Source organism: Melanerpes formicivorus, unplaced genomic scaffold (assembly GCF_026170545.1).
Source record: "Melanerpes formicivorus ecotype bairdi unplaced genomic scaffold, bMelFor1.0.p_v2 SCAF_101, whole genome shotgun sequence".
NCBI lineage: Eukaryota > Metazoa > Chordata > Aves > Piciformes > Picidae > Melanerpes > Melanerpes formicivorus.
Window position 1 is genome coordinate 1,486,663 of NW_027142453.1, and position 14,358 is coordinate 1,501,020.

The window sequence follows — 14,358 nt, forward strand, 5'->3', positions numbered from 1 at the left end:
GTTGCCCAGGGAGGTGGTTGAGTCATCAACCCTGGAGGCGTTCCAGAGGAGATTGGATGTGGCACTTGGTGCCATGGTCTAGTCATGGGGTCTGTGTTGATAGGTTGGACTCGATGATCCGCGAGGTCCTTTCCAATCTAAGTGATACTGTGATTCCAGGGCTTCACCACTCTCATGGTGAAGAACTTCCTCAGTTGCAGAACACCTGGGCAATTCAGCTCGAGTTTTCACCTGAGTGAAAGGGTTATTGCAGCAGGAAGGAATGATCATCTGGCCTTTGCAGTTCTCAGAGGTTAATTGCAGGTCATTTTGTATTATTGTTGGGACTGTTCATTGCCAATATAGACTGCCCAAAATCACAGCGTGCCTTAAAAGTATCACATCATGCCAGAACCTGCAAAGACATTTTTTTTTTGTAGACAAAAAAACAAAGTATGTATTTTTATATTCTGTGATATCTAAAGTTATATTTCAGGTGTAATGTTTTGTGTAAAAAAAAAAAAGAAACAAACCAAAAAAAAAAAAACCAAGATAAAAAAGAAAAAAAAAGAGGAGAGAAAAAAAAAGGTAAATTATATTGTCCTATAGTATTTGATACAGAATATTTAAAACCCTTTGCTGGTTTGTATATATTTAATGTTTGAAACTGTTCTTACTGTACAGACATGTTGAACTGGTGCACTTTTTAATCCCAATGGGAAAAATTGCAGCTAAAAAGAGATTGTTTGCAGTTAGCAAATGTAATATATATATATATATATATATATATATCTTTGTTCTTTTTAACTTAATAGATTTCTGTTAAAAGTTGTCTGTGTTACAAGGGGAGGGGAGGGGGAAATCACACCAATGTCACCAATAATGACACCAGAATGCTGGTCACTGGGTGCCTTTCATATCTAGAGGGTAGTTGACATTGCAAAGCTGACATTACTCAAGGGAAAGAAAGAGAGGAAGGGAATGAATCTGCAACAAGCCACAGAAAGGGGGCTGTTCCAGTTATTAGGGGTATTTATAGTTACTGAACAGGCATGTTTTCCTGCAACAAAATCTGCAAGGTGTAAATTCTGCGATGGAGTGACGTCCTTTTTTAGCCTAGTTTCCTGACAAAGTGAAGCTTGTCTCCTTGCACTGCCTGTCCTCGTCTCCCCTTCCAGCTTTTAAAACTCTGCACGCTCCTGCCAGACCTGGCAGATGAATGGCAGCGTTAAGAGATGCTCTTAGAGGTTTTATGGGAACTGACAGCTGAGAACAGCTCAGCTGCTACACATTATTTGTCAGTGGCTGGCCACTGCTCGCGTTAGCCAACACACGGATATGGGGAGGCTCCTAGCTAGCTGCAACGTGTGTTGTTGCTTGTAGAGTTGCTTGAACAAAAGAGGTGGGTAGGTGGAATCTGAGGGTGGATCTGAGGACAGAGCTGTAAATACTGCAGGTGATGTTTAGAGCACATCTGGGCAGGGAATAGCAACTTGATGGGGGAGGGTTGAGGGAGGTTTTAGGATCGTTTGTGCGCTCTAGGATGATGTGGGGGAAAAAAACACGCTCTTTCCTCTGCTAGAAACTGCAAAAGGGAAAAGACTCAAGTGTGTGTAGGAATTGAGGCTTCAATACAAATCCTCAAGCCTTTTATTTTAATGTAAGGAACTGAGTTGGGTTCAAGCAATTATTTTATACTGTATAATAAACATTTCTTTTTAATGTTAATATTGTTTTCTTACAAAATACATTTCTAAGAAAAAACCAAATCCCCACTTTGTAATTTCTTCATTTTCCTGTGTGCCCAGGTGTTCCTTGTGCAGCTTTGATCATCTTGCTCAGATTTCAGAACATGCAGGCTGGGTACAGCACAATTCACTCTAGAAAGCTGAGGCACAAAGTGACTACTTTGAGACAACTGCAGTGAATTTTGTTGAGTTTTGATTTGGTTCCAAACATGCATCCACCACTTTCCAGTAGGGTTGTGTTGTCACTGAAAATGTATCAGGAAAAGAGGACCTTCCATTAATATTCAACACCAAACAGCTCTCAGTTCAAAACTAGAAATGACTGAAGAATCTTGAGGCTTTTAAAGAACAACAAAATCATTGTAAAGCTACAGGTCACACTCAATCATGGAATCATAGAACCAACAAGGTTGGAAAAGACCTCAAAGACCATCAAGTCCAACCTGTCACCCAAGACCTTTTTCCACTATGGAGATGTCCAGTGGCAGGCTGGGAGAACCATGTCTATTCCATGTCTGTTCTGGGGCTTAAGTCACCTTCTTGTTGGCTGAGATGTCTCCTCACAAGCATCCTGGCCTGTATCAGGGATAGGGTGGCCAGTAGCAGGGAAGTCATTGTGCCCCTGTACTCAGCACTGGTTAGGCCACACCTTGAGTCCTGTGTCCAGTTCTGGGCCCCTCAGTTTAGGAAAGATGTTGAGTTGCTGGAATGTGTCCAGAGAAGGGCAACAAAGCTGGGGAGGGGTTTGGGGCACAAGCCTTGTGAGAAGAGGCTGAGGGAGCTAGGGTTGCTTATCCTGGAGAAGAGGAGGCTCAGGGGAGACCTTCTTGCTGAAGGGAGGTTGTAGGCTGGTGGGGGTTCGTCTCTTCTCCCAGGCAACCAGCACCAGAACAAGAGGACATAGTCTCAAGCTGCACCAGGGGAGGTTTAGGCAGGATGTTAGGAAGAAGTTCTTCACAGGAAGAGTGATTGGCCATTGGACTGTGCTGCCCAGGGAGGTGGTGGAGTCGCCATCACTGGGGGTGTTTAAGAAGAGACTGGATGAGGCACTTGGTGCCATGGTTTAGTTGATTAGATGGTATTGCGTGATAGGTTGGACTCAATGATCTCGAACGTGTTTTCCAGCCTGGTTAATTCTATTCTATTCTATCCAAAATTCTATCAGAGCAGCCACACATTGAAAAGCATCAACACTGTCATTTGAGGTAGCACTGGGCACGTATGCCAAGATGATAAAGCAAAACAACCTGCGCTAGCACTGACCATCCTAAACCCAAGTGTTCCACCAGAAGCATCTGTTCTTTTCTGTCTGCTTCCTTTCTTTGATTGCTTCATCAGGACAGAATTAATGAGAAGTGTAGAGTAATCAGTTAATGAAGAGAGTTACCTTGAGAAGGTGGTAATGCTTTCTTGGGTAAGAAGGCTACATATGACTCTTATTTTATAATCTTCAAAAGACAGTTCTGGGCTGTGGACAGATGGTGGTTATTTGCTGGAACTTGAAGCTTAAAAAAGCCAACAAAAACCCAAACCTTACTTGGAAACAGTTTATTTGGAATTCAGTGTATTTGCATGGCTGTAAGCATCTGTATATTCTTACTCTGTTCTTGCTAAAACAGTGAATTTTCATACGTGGGGTTATGATTGCATATTTTGGCACCTGGCTACTCCTCCCCCCCTGCCTTCCCAGGCTCTTTCCAGCCAGTGAGTGTTTCTTTTTCTGTCTGTCCCACTTCCTTTTCTCTGGCTCTTTCCAGCTGCCAGTGTCTTCTGCTCACCCCACTCTTGCTGACTTACAGCTCTTTTTGCCAGTGGTAGCTACAGCCTTGGGTCAGACCTACACACTCTTCCCCTTATTTAGCCTACTTTCAGGTGGCCTGGCTGTGTCTTTGCATGGAAAGCAAGAAGAGTTAAGCTTGTAAAAAATTGTTTGAGTCATTGATGCAAGAACTAAACTGGGTAGGAACAAAGGAAAATAGTAAGGGAATAAGGATATCAGCAGACTGGACACATAAAGCAGTCCTTAGTGCCCTTTGATTTGATGCACCAGCTTTGGAGGGCTCCAAACATCTCTCTCGTGCTTATACTTTTGCTGTTACAAGCAGAGTCCCCAGCAAAGCTTCACAAACAGGAACTTAAGCAGCATTTTGCTATGGTGATTTGAGAAAACTCACACCTAAAGCAGCCAATGTTCTTGTACATATTTCTGGTTCTTTCTTCCTCTCTGTATTGATGCTTTGTCCAGGGTTCCCTGGTTTCCTGATTTGGGATTACAACATGTGTACTTTGCCAACTGTTGTGGTTTATTTTCAACTCTCTGGGGCCTGACCCTGTAGACTCCATGCCTTTGTCTAATGTTACCATGTGGGAGTAGCTCCAAAGCAAAGCTTGGGTATGAAAAGATGAGAAACCCATTTCAGCTTGAATCATAGAATCAATAAGGTTGGAAAAGGCCTCAAAGATCATCAAGTCCAACCTGTCACCCAGCACTTCATGACTAACTAAACCAGGGCTTCAAGTGTCACGTCCAATCCCCTCTTGAACACCTCCAGGGACAGAGACTCCACCACCTCCCTGGGCAGCACATTCCAATGGCAAATCACTCTTTCTGGGAAGAACTTTCTCCTCACCTTGAGCCTAAACCTCCCCTGTTGCAGCTTGAGACTGTGTCCTCTTGTTCTGGTTCTGGTTGCCTGGGAGATGAGACCAACCCCTCCTCGGGTACATCCTCCCTTCAGGTAGTTGTAGAGAGCAAGAAGGTCACCCCTGTACCTTCTCTTCTCCAGGCTAAGCAACCCCAGCTCCCTCAGCCTCTCACAGGGCTTGAGCTCAAGACCTCTCCCGAGCCTCGTTGCCCTTCTCTGGACACGTTCAAGTGTCTCAGTGTCCTTCTTAAATCGAGGGGCCCGGAACTGAACACAGGACTCAGGGTGTGGTCTAACCAGTGCTGAGTCCAGGGGCAGAATGACCTCCCTGCTCCTGCTGGCCACACTATTTCTGATGCAGGCCAGGATGCCACTGGCCTTCTTGGCCACCTGGGAGATTATTTAGAAGAGATTTCATGAATTTCTAGGCAACTTTGGATGTTTTCTTTGTGTTTTTTGTTTTGTTTTGTTTCTGTTTTAATTTCCTGCCCCCTTTTTATTCTTTTCTTTTTAGCCTGAAGTTTGAATGCACCAAAGTTTCTCTCTGGGTTTCCAAGAAAATATTTGTGCTGGTGTAAAGGTGTGGTGGCAGGTATCTTTAATTTACTACTATGTGTTTACAATCCATTTCATGAAGCTTAGGGAGAGCCTAATTTCCTGCCATCGTTCAGTGCTCGAGCCTTGTGGTCTCTGCCGCCTGCCCCCTTGCATGAGACAGTTTGCTTTTCTCCAGACCACACATCACCAAACTCCAACCAATTTATGTTGGGCTATTACAGAAGACAAGCAGGAACTCCAATTGTTTTCAGCTCCTTACATGCTGCAGGTCATGAAATGATAGATCCATTTTCCCAACCTTCAGGTTCCTTATTCATTCACTGTGTCAGAGAGCCCTAGTTCTTCTTTTAGCACAGAATGACAGAGTCCTTCTTTGACTGCCAAGCTCACATTTTAGGTGTTATCATGTCTTCATAAACATGATGTAGCTGCTGCCTCATCCTGTCACTTTCAGCCTAAACTTCCCCTGGCACAGCTTGAGACTGTGTCCCCTTGTTCTGGTGCTGGTTGCTTGGGAGAAGAGACCAATCCCTTCCTGGCTACAACTACCTTTCAGGTAGTTGTAGAGGGCAAGAAGGTCACCCCTGAGCCTCCTCTTCTCCAGGCTAAACAATCCCAGCTCCCTCAGCCTCTCCTCATAGGGCTTGTGATCAAGGCCTCTCCTCAGCCTTGTTGCCCTTCTCTGGACACGCTCAAGTGTCTCAATGTCCTTCTTCAACTGAGGGGCCCAGAACTGGACACAGTACTCAAGGTGTGGCCTAACCAATGCAGAGTCCAGGGGCACAATGACTTCCCTACTCCTGCTGGCCACACTATTCCTAATGCAGGCCAGGATGCCATCGGCCTTCTTGGCCACCTGGGCACACTGCTGGCTCATGTTTAGGCGGCTGTCAATCAGCAGTCCACCTGTGGGTAAGACTGCCTGGTGGGCAGTTTTGGGATCTCAGGTTCTGTGATGGGTTATACCCATCCTGAAAACAGGGGGCAGGTGGGAAGTCTTGTGAGAGCATTTCCCTCCCTGGAGGGGGTTTTCTCACTGGGAAACTGAGTTAGTCTGCTCCAATCCCCCTCTCTGTCCAGCAAGCCTACAAAAAGGAAGACACAGCAGCCATTAGCTCTCTTTTTGGTTCCTGCCTTGTCTGGAAGAGAGTTACTGCTGCTGGTTTCCTGCTTTTTCTGCCACGTGGTCAGGCCTGTTCCTGTTCCTGCTACATCCACACCTGGTGGACTGGTTTTGTATACATTTCACATCCTCCCCCTCATCCATCCTTGTTCCTTATGCCTTCTGAACCCTTCCTGTTATTGTTTTACATATATATATTGTTTAAAGAAAAATTTTACCTCTCTACTTCCAAATTGACTCCAAATTATTTCTTGGTGGATTTGTCCACCTTCCCTTTTTTTTCCCTCTCTCTGTTGGGAAAGAGGAGGGGGAAACAGGGGTGGGATTCTCAGTCTTGACCCCATCTGAGCTCTTAAATCCCAGTTAAGGCTCAAACTACCTCAAGTCCACAGAGGGAAGATTCACAAACAGGATCTCCTTCGTTTGTACTCTTCCCAGTAGATCATTGATTTTTGAGTGCTAAAATATGACCACATGGAAGGTAACTGTTTAGGAAGTTCAGATACTTCCTTGTACACAATGTTTTTACCCCTTCCCCCACCAGTCTGAAGGATTTTAACCCACTCTTTGCTATTAATTTTCCTTACTATGTCACAAGAATCCACTAGCGACTAGAATCACAACTCTCCTTGGACACATAAAATCAGTTCACTGCAGATGTTTGCTGTGAATGCATAGAGTGGAGAACTGGTTAGGCCACACCTTGAGGACGGTGTCCAGTTCTGGGCCCCTCAGTTTAAGAAGGATATTGAGACACTTGAACATGTCCAGAGAAGGGCAACAAAGCTGGGGAGGGGTTTGGAGCACAAGCCCTATGAGGAGAGGCTGAGGGAGCTGGGGCTGCTTAGCCTGGAGAAGAGGAGGCTCAGGGGAGACCTTCTTGCTGTATACAACTACCTGAAGGGAGGTTGTGGACAGGCAGAGGTTGGTCTCTTCTCCCAGGCAACCAGCACCAGAATAAGAGGACACAGTCTCAGGCTACACCAGGGGAAGTTTAGGCTCGAGGTGAGGAGAAAGTTCTTCAGTGAGAGAGCTGTTAGGCATTGGAATGTGCTGCCCAGGGAGGTGGTGGAGTCACCATCCCTGAAGGTGTTCAAGAGGGGATTGGCCATGGCATTTATTATTCTATTCTATTATTCTATTCTATTCCATTTGGTGCCATGGTCTAGTAGTCATGAGATGTTGGGTGACAGGTTGGACTCGATGATCTTTGAGGTCTTTTCCAACCTTGTTGATTCAATGATTCTATGAAGACTCCACTGTTAGTCCATACTTCATTGCTGACCTGGTACGGGTTCATGAGCCTTCTCTGACCCCAGAGTGGGTTCTCTGCCTTGCTGACAGCCCACACAACTGATGTACAGCAAATGGTGTCACATGCACACACTTATTTGGCCCTCTGAGCACTGGTAACTGATGACTCTGCTTTATTTGGCAACCATGTGCAGATATTCTACTCCTTTCTTTTTTTTTGGATCAGCATGTCCTGAATATAATTCTTTCTGCATTACACAGAAGTCTAACCAGCTTCTTGGCTACCTACAACATTTTGCAATGTGTCTGTCACTAAATATTTTCTCTGCAGTACAGTATTACATGCAGTAGCACAGCTTAAACAAAACAAGATCCATCTGGTTTAATGTTTTATCACTCATCATGGCTCCAGATCTTTGTTCTGGAAAAACAACTGCAGTTCTGGAAATGGATGGCTATGTTATTTCTGTCCAGCTGACTGGAAGGGGGCTGGAGTTACAAGGCAGTGAGTGGCATACAGCCCTGCAGTTTACGCCAGCCTCCCTCTGAAGCAGAAGATCCTAAGAAGTTGCAACCCACTAAGTTGTGCTTGTGTTGTATGAAGCTGAGCATATGTGCTGCACTCCCCGGAGCTTGGCAGAGAGGGCTCCTCCAAGCAGGTCAAAACAGAGCTAGCAGGAATGCTAAAATAAACCCACATCTTTGATCTGGCACTGCTGATACAGAGCAGTAAATCAGAGAATGATCTGGTAGCACACACCATTTAAAACTTGTTTACTATTTCCTGAAAGCAGCTGTTGATTTTACTACCTGTAGTCAACTCTAAGTGTAGAGCTGAATTGATGCTTGCCAGTGTATTGTTGAATTACTACTTAAGTGAACCTGCATTTTCTCTCAAAACTAATAGTCTTATTAATACAACTGTTTAGAAGGAGTAGAAGGAGACTTGTTGGGGTGCTTGGTGCCATGAGTTAGTTGATTAGATGGTGTTGGATGAAGGTCTCTTACAACCTGGTCTATTCGATTCATCCTATCCTATCCTATCCTATCCTATCCTATCCTATCCTATCCTATCCTATCCTATCCTATCCTATCCTATCCTATCCTATCCTACCCTATCCTATTTAGTTTTATTCAGCACTCATTAGCCATTTCAACAGGCTAAAAAGCGGTATTGTAAAGCAGTATCAAGCTTGGAAGATGACAGTCCAGCGTTCTGCTCCATGTGTCTTAGCAGCACTTTGTTCTACAATTTCTTCTTTACTATCTGACTTTTTGTTTTAATTTTTTTTCTGAAAATTATGTTTAAAAAACGTGCCCAGGTGACCAAGAAGGCCAATGCCACCCCGGCCAGTATCAGGAATAGTGTGGCCAGCAGGAGCAGGGAAGTCATTGTGCCCCTGGACTCAGCACTGGTTAGGCCACACCTTGAGTCTTGTGTCCAGTTCTGGGGCACTCATTTCAGGAGAGATGTTGGCTTGCTGGAAGGTGTCCAGAGAAGGGCAGCAAAGCTGGGGAGGGGTTTGGAACACAAGCCCTATGAGGAGAGGCTGAGGGAGCTGGTGTTGCTTAGCCTGGAGAAGAGGAGGCTCAGGGGAGACCTTCTTGCTGTCTACAACTACTTTAAGGGAGATTGTAGCCAGGTGGGAGTTGGTCTCTTCTCTCAGGCAACCAGCACCAGAACAAGAGGACACAGTCTCAAGCTGAGACAGGAGAGGTTTAGGCTGGATGTTAGGAAGAAATTCTTCATAGATAAAGTGATTGACCATTGGAATGTGCTGCCCAGGGAGGTGGTGGAGTCATCATCACTGGAGGTGTTTAGGAAGAGGCTGGATGTGGTGCTTGGTTGCATGGTTTAGTTGATTAGATGGTGTTGAGTGATAGATTGGACTTGATGATCTCTGAGGTCTTTTTCTATTCTATTCTATTCTATTCTATTCTATTCTATTCTATTCTACTCTACTCTACTCTACTCTACTCTACTCTACTCTACTCTACTCTACTCTTTATTTATTCATTATTCTATGCTAATTTTTTATTTATTTTACCCAAATGACAACCCAAATGGAAATGCTTTCGTGGTTTATCCTGAAAGCAGCCAAACAAATTCCCTCAAGTTTGCTCTGATTCTCTGGTATATGCCATCTGCACACTTGCAGAATTTTGCTGATGTTTGGGATTGTGAAACAAAGCAGCTCACATAAAATAAAACCAAAAGATAATTGAGACCTCCATTGGCCCAGCTGTGCTGTGTGAGACTTGCTGAATGTGAAAAATGCCATGAATTGCTGGTTACATTTCTTTCAGCTGTATTAATCTTGATTAATGTCATACTGGTAAGAAAGGCCTTAGCCTTTCACTTTGAAATCAATGGACGTTTCCCTGCTGACATCAATGAGATTAGTGTTATAAACAGTTTTGTCTAAGTGTCTTTTGAAGCCTATGCTTTTTTAGGAGGTGGCTATATTAGTATATCATAGTATCATAGCATCATAGTATCAGTCAGGGTTGGAAGGGACCACAAGGATCATCTAGGTCCAACCCCCCTGCCATGGGCAGGGACACCCCACACTAGATCAGCCTGGCCACAGCCTCATCCAGCCTGCTCTTAAACACCTCCAGGGACGGGGCCTCAACCACCTCCCTGGACAACCCATTCCAGGGCTTCACCACTCTCGTGGGGAAGAACCTCCTGCTCACCTCCAGCCTGAATCTCCCCACCTCCAGCTTCATTCCATTCCCCCTAGTCCTACCACTACCTGAGATCTGTATGCTGTGTATTAGTACACCAGTGTATGCTGCTATTTGTCACTGTGCAATATAAACCGATGTAAAGCATAGACAACAATTCAAGGAATGTTTCTAGAATAGAATAGAATAGAATAGAATAGACCAGACCAGACTAGACCAGACCAGGTTGGAAGAGACCTTCAAGATCATTGAGTCCAACCTATCATCCAACACCATCTAATCAACTAAACCATGGCACTAAGCACCCTATCAATTCTCCTCCTAAACACCTCCAACGATGGTGACTTCACCACCTCCCCGGACAGCACATTCCAAAGGCCAATCACTCTTTCTGTGAAGAATTTATTCCTAACATGCAGTCTAAACCTCTCCTGGTGCAGCCTGAGACTGTGACCTCTTGTTCTGATGCGGGTTGCCTGGAAGAAGAGACCAACTCGCACCTGGCTACAGCTTCCCTTCATGGAGTTGTAGACAGCAAGGTGGTCTCCTCTGAGCCTCTTCCTCTCCAGGCTAAGCAACCCCAGCTCCCTCAGCCTCTCCTCCTAGGGCTTGTGCTCCAAATTCCTCAGCTTTGTTGCCCTTCTCTGGACACATTCCAGCAACTCAACATCTTTCCCAAACTGGACACAGTACTCAAGGTGTGGCCTGGCCACTGCTGAGTCCAGAGTCAGAGTGACCTCCCTGCTCCTGCTGGCCACACTATTTCTGATGCAGGCCAGGATGCCATTGGCCTTCTTGGCCACCTGGACACACTGCAGGCTCATGTTCAGCCAGCTATCAACCATTACCCCCAGGTTCCTTTCTGCCTGGCTGCTCTCCAGCCACTCTGACCCCAGCCTGTAACATTTCATGGGGTTGTTGTGGCCAATATCCACTAATTGTATCTATTTCAAATAGAGTTTGAATATGACACATATACTGAGAATAACATAGTCCTGGCTATAATGTTTCCTTTCTGGTGACATTTCCTAGCCTCCTATCAATTGTGAAATCTGCTATGAGTGAAGATTGTAACTTGTTTTGGCATTTCTATGACTTTTGTTAAAAGGTTGATACTGAATGACACTGTCAGCATCAACAACAAATTAATAGGTGATGGAAGTACTGTTTATACTCACCGAATGTACAGAATGGTCAATCTTTTTGGTATCCCAGATAGGTACAGGCCAGGCACAGGAACAAGGGCTCGAGCTGCAGCAGGGGAGGTTTAGGCTGGATGTTAGGAAGAAGTTCTTCATAGAAAGAATGATTGGCCATTGGAATGGGCATTGGAATTGGACATTGGAATGGAGGTGGTGGAGTCACCATCACTGGAGGTATTTAGGAAGAGACTGGATGATGCACTTGGTGCCATGGTTTAGTTGATTAAATGGTGTTGGGTGATAGGTTGGACTTGATGATCTCAAAGGTCTTTTCCAACTTGGTTAATTCTATTCTGTTCTATAGTTGCTTCATCCTAACTCTGGGTTCCATAATCAAGTGAGGGAGAAGAGATGTGACACAGCTGACTTGCAGAGACTTTTATATTGCCACATGCTTGTGCAATTTGTGTAAAAATATGACCCAAGCATAAATTCTGCCTTGGTGGTAGAGAAGCTTTTTTTTTGGCTTTATTTTTGTTGGTCTTCCCAGGTATTGATGATAACCATGAAAACTGAGAGGCAAACAGAAGGAGGCTCCAGTCAGCATCCTCCGTCCTCTGCTTGTGAGCCAAATGCCCAGGAGCACAGATGGCCTTTATGACCAGTATGGGCTGGAGACACATTCAATGAAAAGTAATTTAAGTTCTTACAGAAAAAAAGAAAAAGAGAAAAAAAAGTATATGAATGTGGGTTTGCTCCCAACACGAGACAGTCTGAATCAACAATGGGAACGGGCCGGTGACCAAAGAGTCTGCTGGAGCAAGTTCCTGCTGCCAGGGCAGGATCTCCTCTCCCTCTTGGCCATTAGAGGGAGGAAAAAATAACAGACTATAAGAGCCACTAAAATAAGGACCAACACCAAGAATGTACCATGGGTTTAATACCAGCTCCTCCTCTCGAAGTAATTATAGCTGATGCTGCCCAACGGTTACCGATGAACTGTCTTTCATCGTGGTCTTTTGTTTGGAGTCAGTAGTTTGGGTTGAACATCAAGACCAGCACACACCAGTCGGCTTCTCACGGAGGGTAAAATGGGACTGAAGGTGACAGTGAGAATAGTTTCATAGTTTCATTCAGGGTTGGAATGGACCACAAGGATCATCTAGTTCCAACCCCCCTGCCATGGGCAGGGACACCTCACACTAGATCAGGCTGGCCAGAGCCTCATCCAGCCTGCTCTTAAACACCCCCAGGGACGGGGCCTCGACCACCTCCCTGGACAACCCATTCCAGGGCTTCACCACTCTCATGGTGAAGAACCTCCTCCTCACATCTAGCCTGAATCTCCCCACCTCCAGCTTCATTCCATTCCCCCTAGTCCTATCACTACCTGACATCCTGAGAAGTCCTTCCCCAGCCTTCCTGTAGGCCTCCTTCAGATACTGGAAGGCCACAATTAGGTCACCTGGGAGCCTTCTCTTCTCCAGACTGAACAGCCCCAACTCCTTCAGTCTGTCCTCATAGGAGAGGTGCTCTAGCCCTCTGCTCATCCTTGTGGCCCTTCTCTGGACACCTCCCAGCACCTCCATATCCCTCTTGTAATAGGGGCTCCAGAACTGGACACAGTACTCCAGGTGGGGTCTCACCAGGGCTGAGTAGAGGGGGAGGATCATGCTGCTTCAGCTAGGAAAACAGAAGCCAAGCTTGGGCTAGAGCAAAGCCCTTCCTATGTGCTTGTTTCACATTATATAACCTTTCCCCAGAAGTTCACCACAGCACCAATTTTAAAGTGAGAAAAGGCCAGGCTAAATGAAAGAGCAGTGTTTCTCACATTATCAACTCCTGTGTACTCGGAAATGAGGTACTTGCTAAAAATGTATCAGTAAACTCAGAAATTTCCTGTGAATTTTGTGATGTGACCTAGATTTAGGTGGTGCAAATGAGCCTGGCAATATGGTGTTTACCTCATCCATTCCCATAAAGGTGCAAAGAAGATGACAGACAACCATCACCATAACTCCTGTTTGTAGGGCAATTATTTTTTGTTAAGAGGAAAATTAACTCAGCATATATACTATACTATACTATACTATACTATACTATAATATAATAATGATATAAGTATAAATAATTATATAAATATATATTATAAGATAAGATAAGATAAGATAAGATAAGATAAGATAAGATAAGATAAGATAAGATAAGATAAATGATAGAATAGGATAGGATAGGATAGGATAGGATAGGATAGGATAGGATAGGATAGGATAGGATAGGATAGGATAGAATAGAATAGAATTGAATTGAATTGAATTGAATTAACCAGGTTGGAAAAGACCTTTGAGATCATCGAGTCCAACCTGTCACCCAACACCATCTAATCAACTAAACCATGGCACCAAGCCCCCCATCCAGTCTCCTCTTAAACACTTCCAGTGATGGTGACTCCACCACCTCCCTTGCAGCCCATGCCAATGGCCAATCACTCTTTCTATGAAGAATTTCTTCCTAACATCCAGCCTAAACCTCCCCTGGTGCAGCCTGAGACTGTATCCTCTTGTTCTGGTGCTGGTTCAAGAGGGGATTGGATGTGGCACTCGGCGCCATGGTTTAGTCGTGAGGTCTGTGGTGATAGGTTGGACTTGATGATCTTTGAGGTCTCTTCCAACCTTGGTGATTCTGTAATTCTGTGGTTGCCTGGGAGAAGAGACCAACCCTGACCTGGCTACAACCTCCTTTCAGGTAGTTGTAGACAGCAAGAAGGTCTCCTCTGAGCCTCCTCTTCTCCAGGCTAATCAACCTCATCTGTCTCAGCCTCTCCTCATAGGGCTTGTGCTCCAAACCCCTCACCAGCCTCTAAAAGCTTAAGTTCTGCATCACTCCCAGATTTCAGTGCTACAAGTTTTGGTGTTTCTTCTGCTATGGAAGTGAGCTTTCCACATAGTGGATCCTCCATTTCAATTTCAGCAGCAGTTCCTTCGTTAATCAATACAAATTTTTCTCTCTAATATTATTCCTCTTGTTCATCTATTTGGATGTGATGATGAGCACTGCTCTCTATTATCTTCAGTGTTTAAGGTGGAACCCTATTTGATGCAGTGAAACGTTTGGAAAAGTAGTAGGAGACATCTCTGCAAATGGCAGTTAGCAGTTAGGACACACTCATTAAGGTTTTGATACCTTTGCTAGAACTCTAATGTGCTGTGCTAGAAACA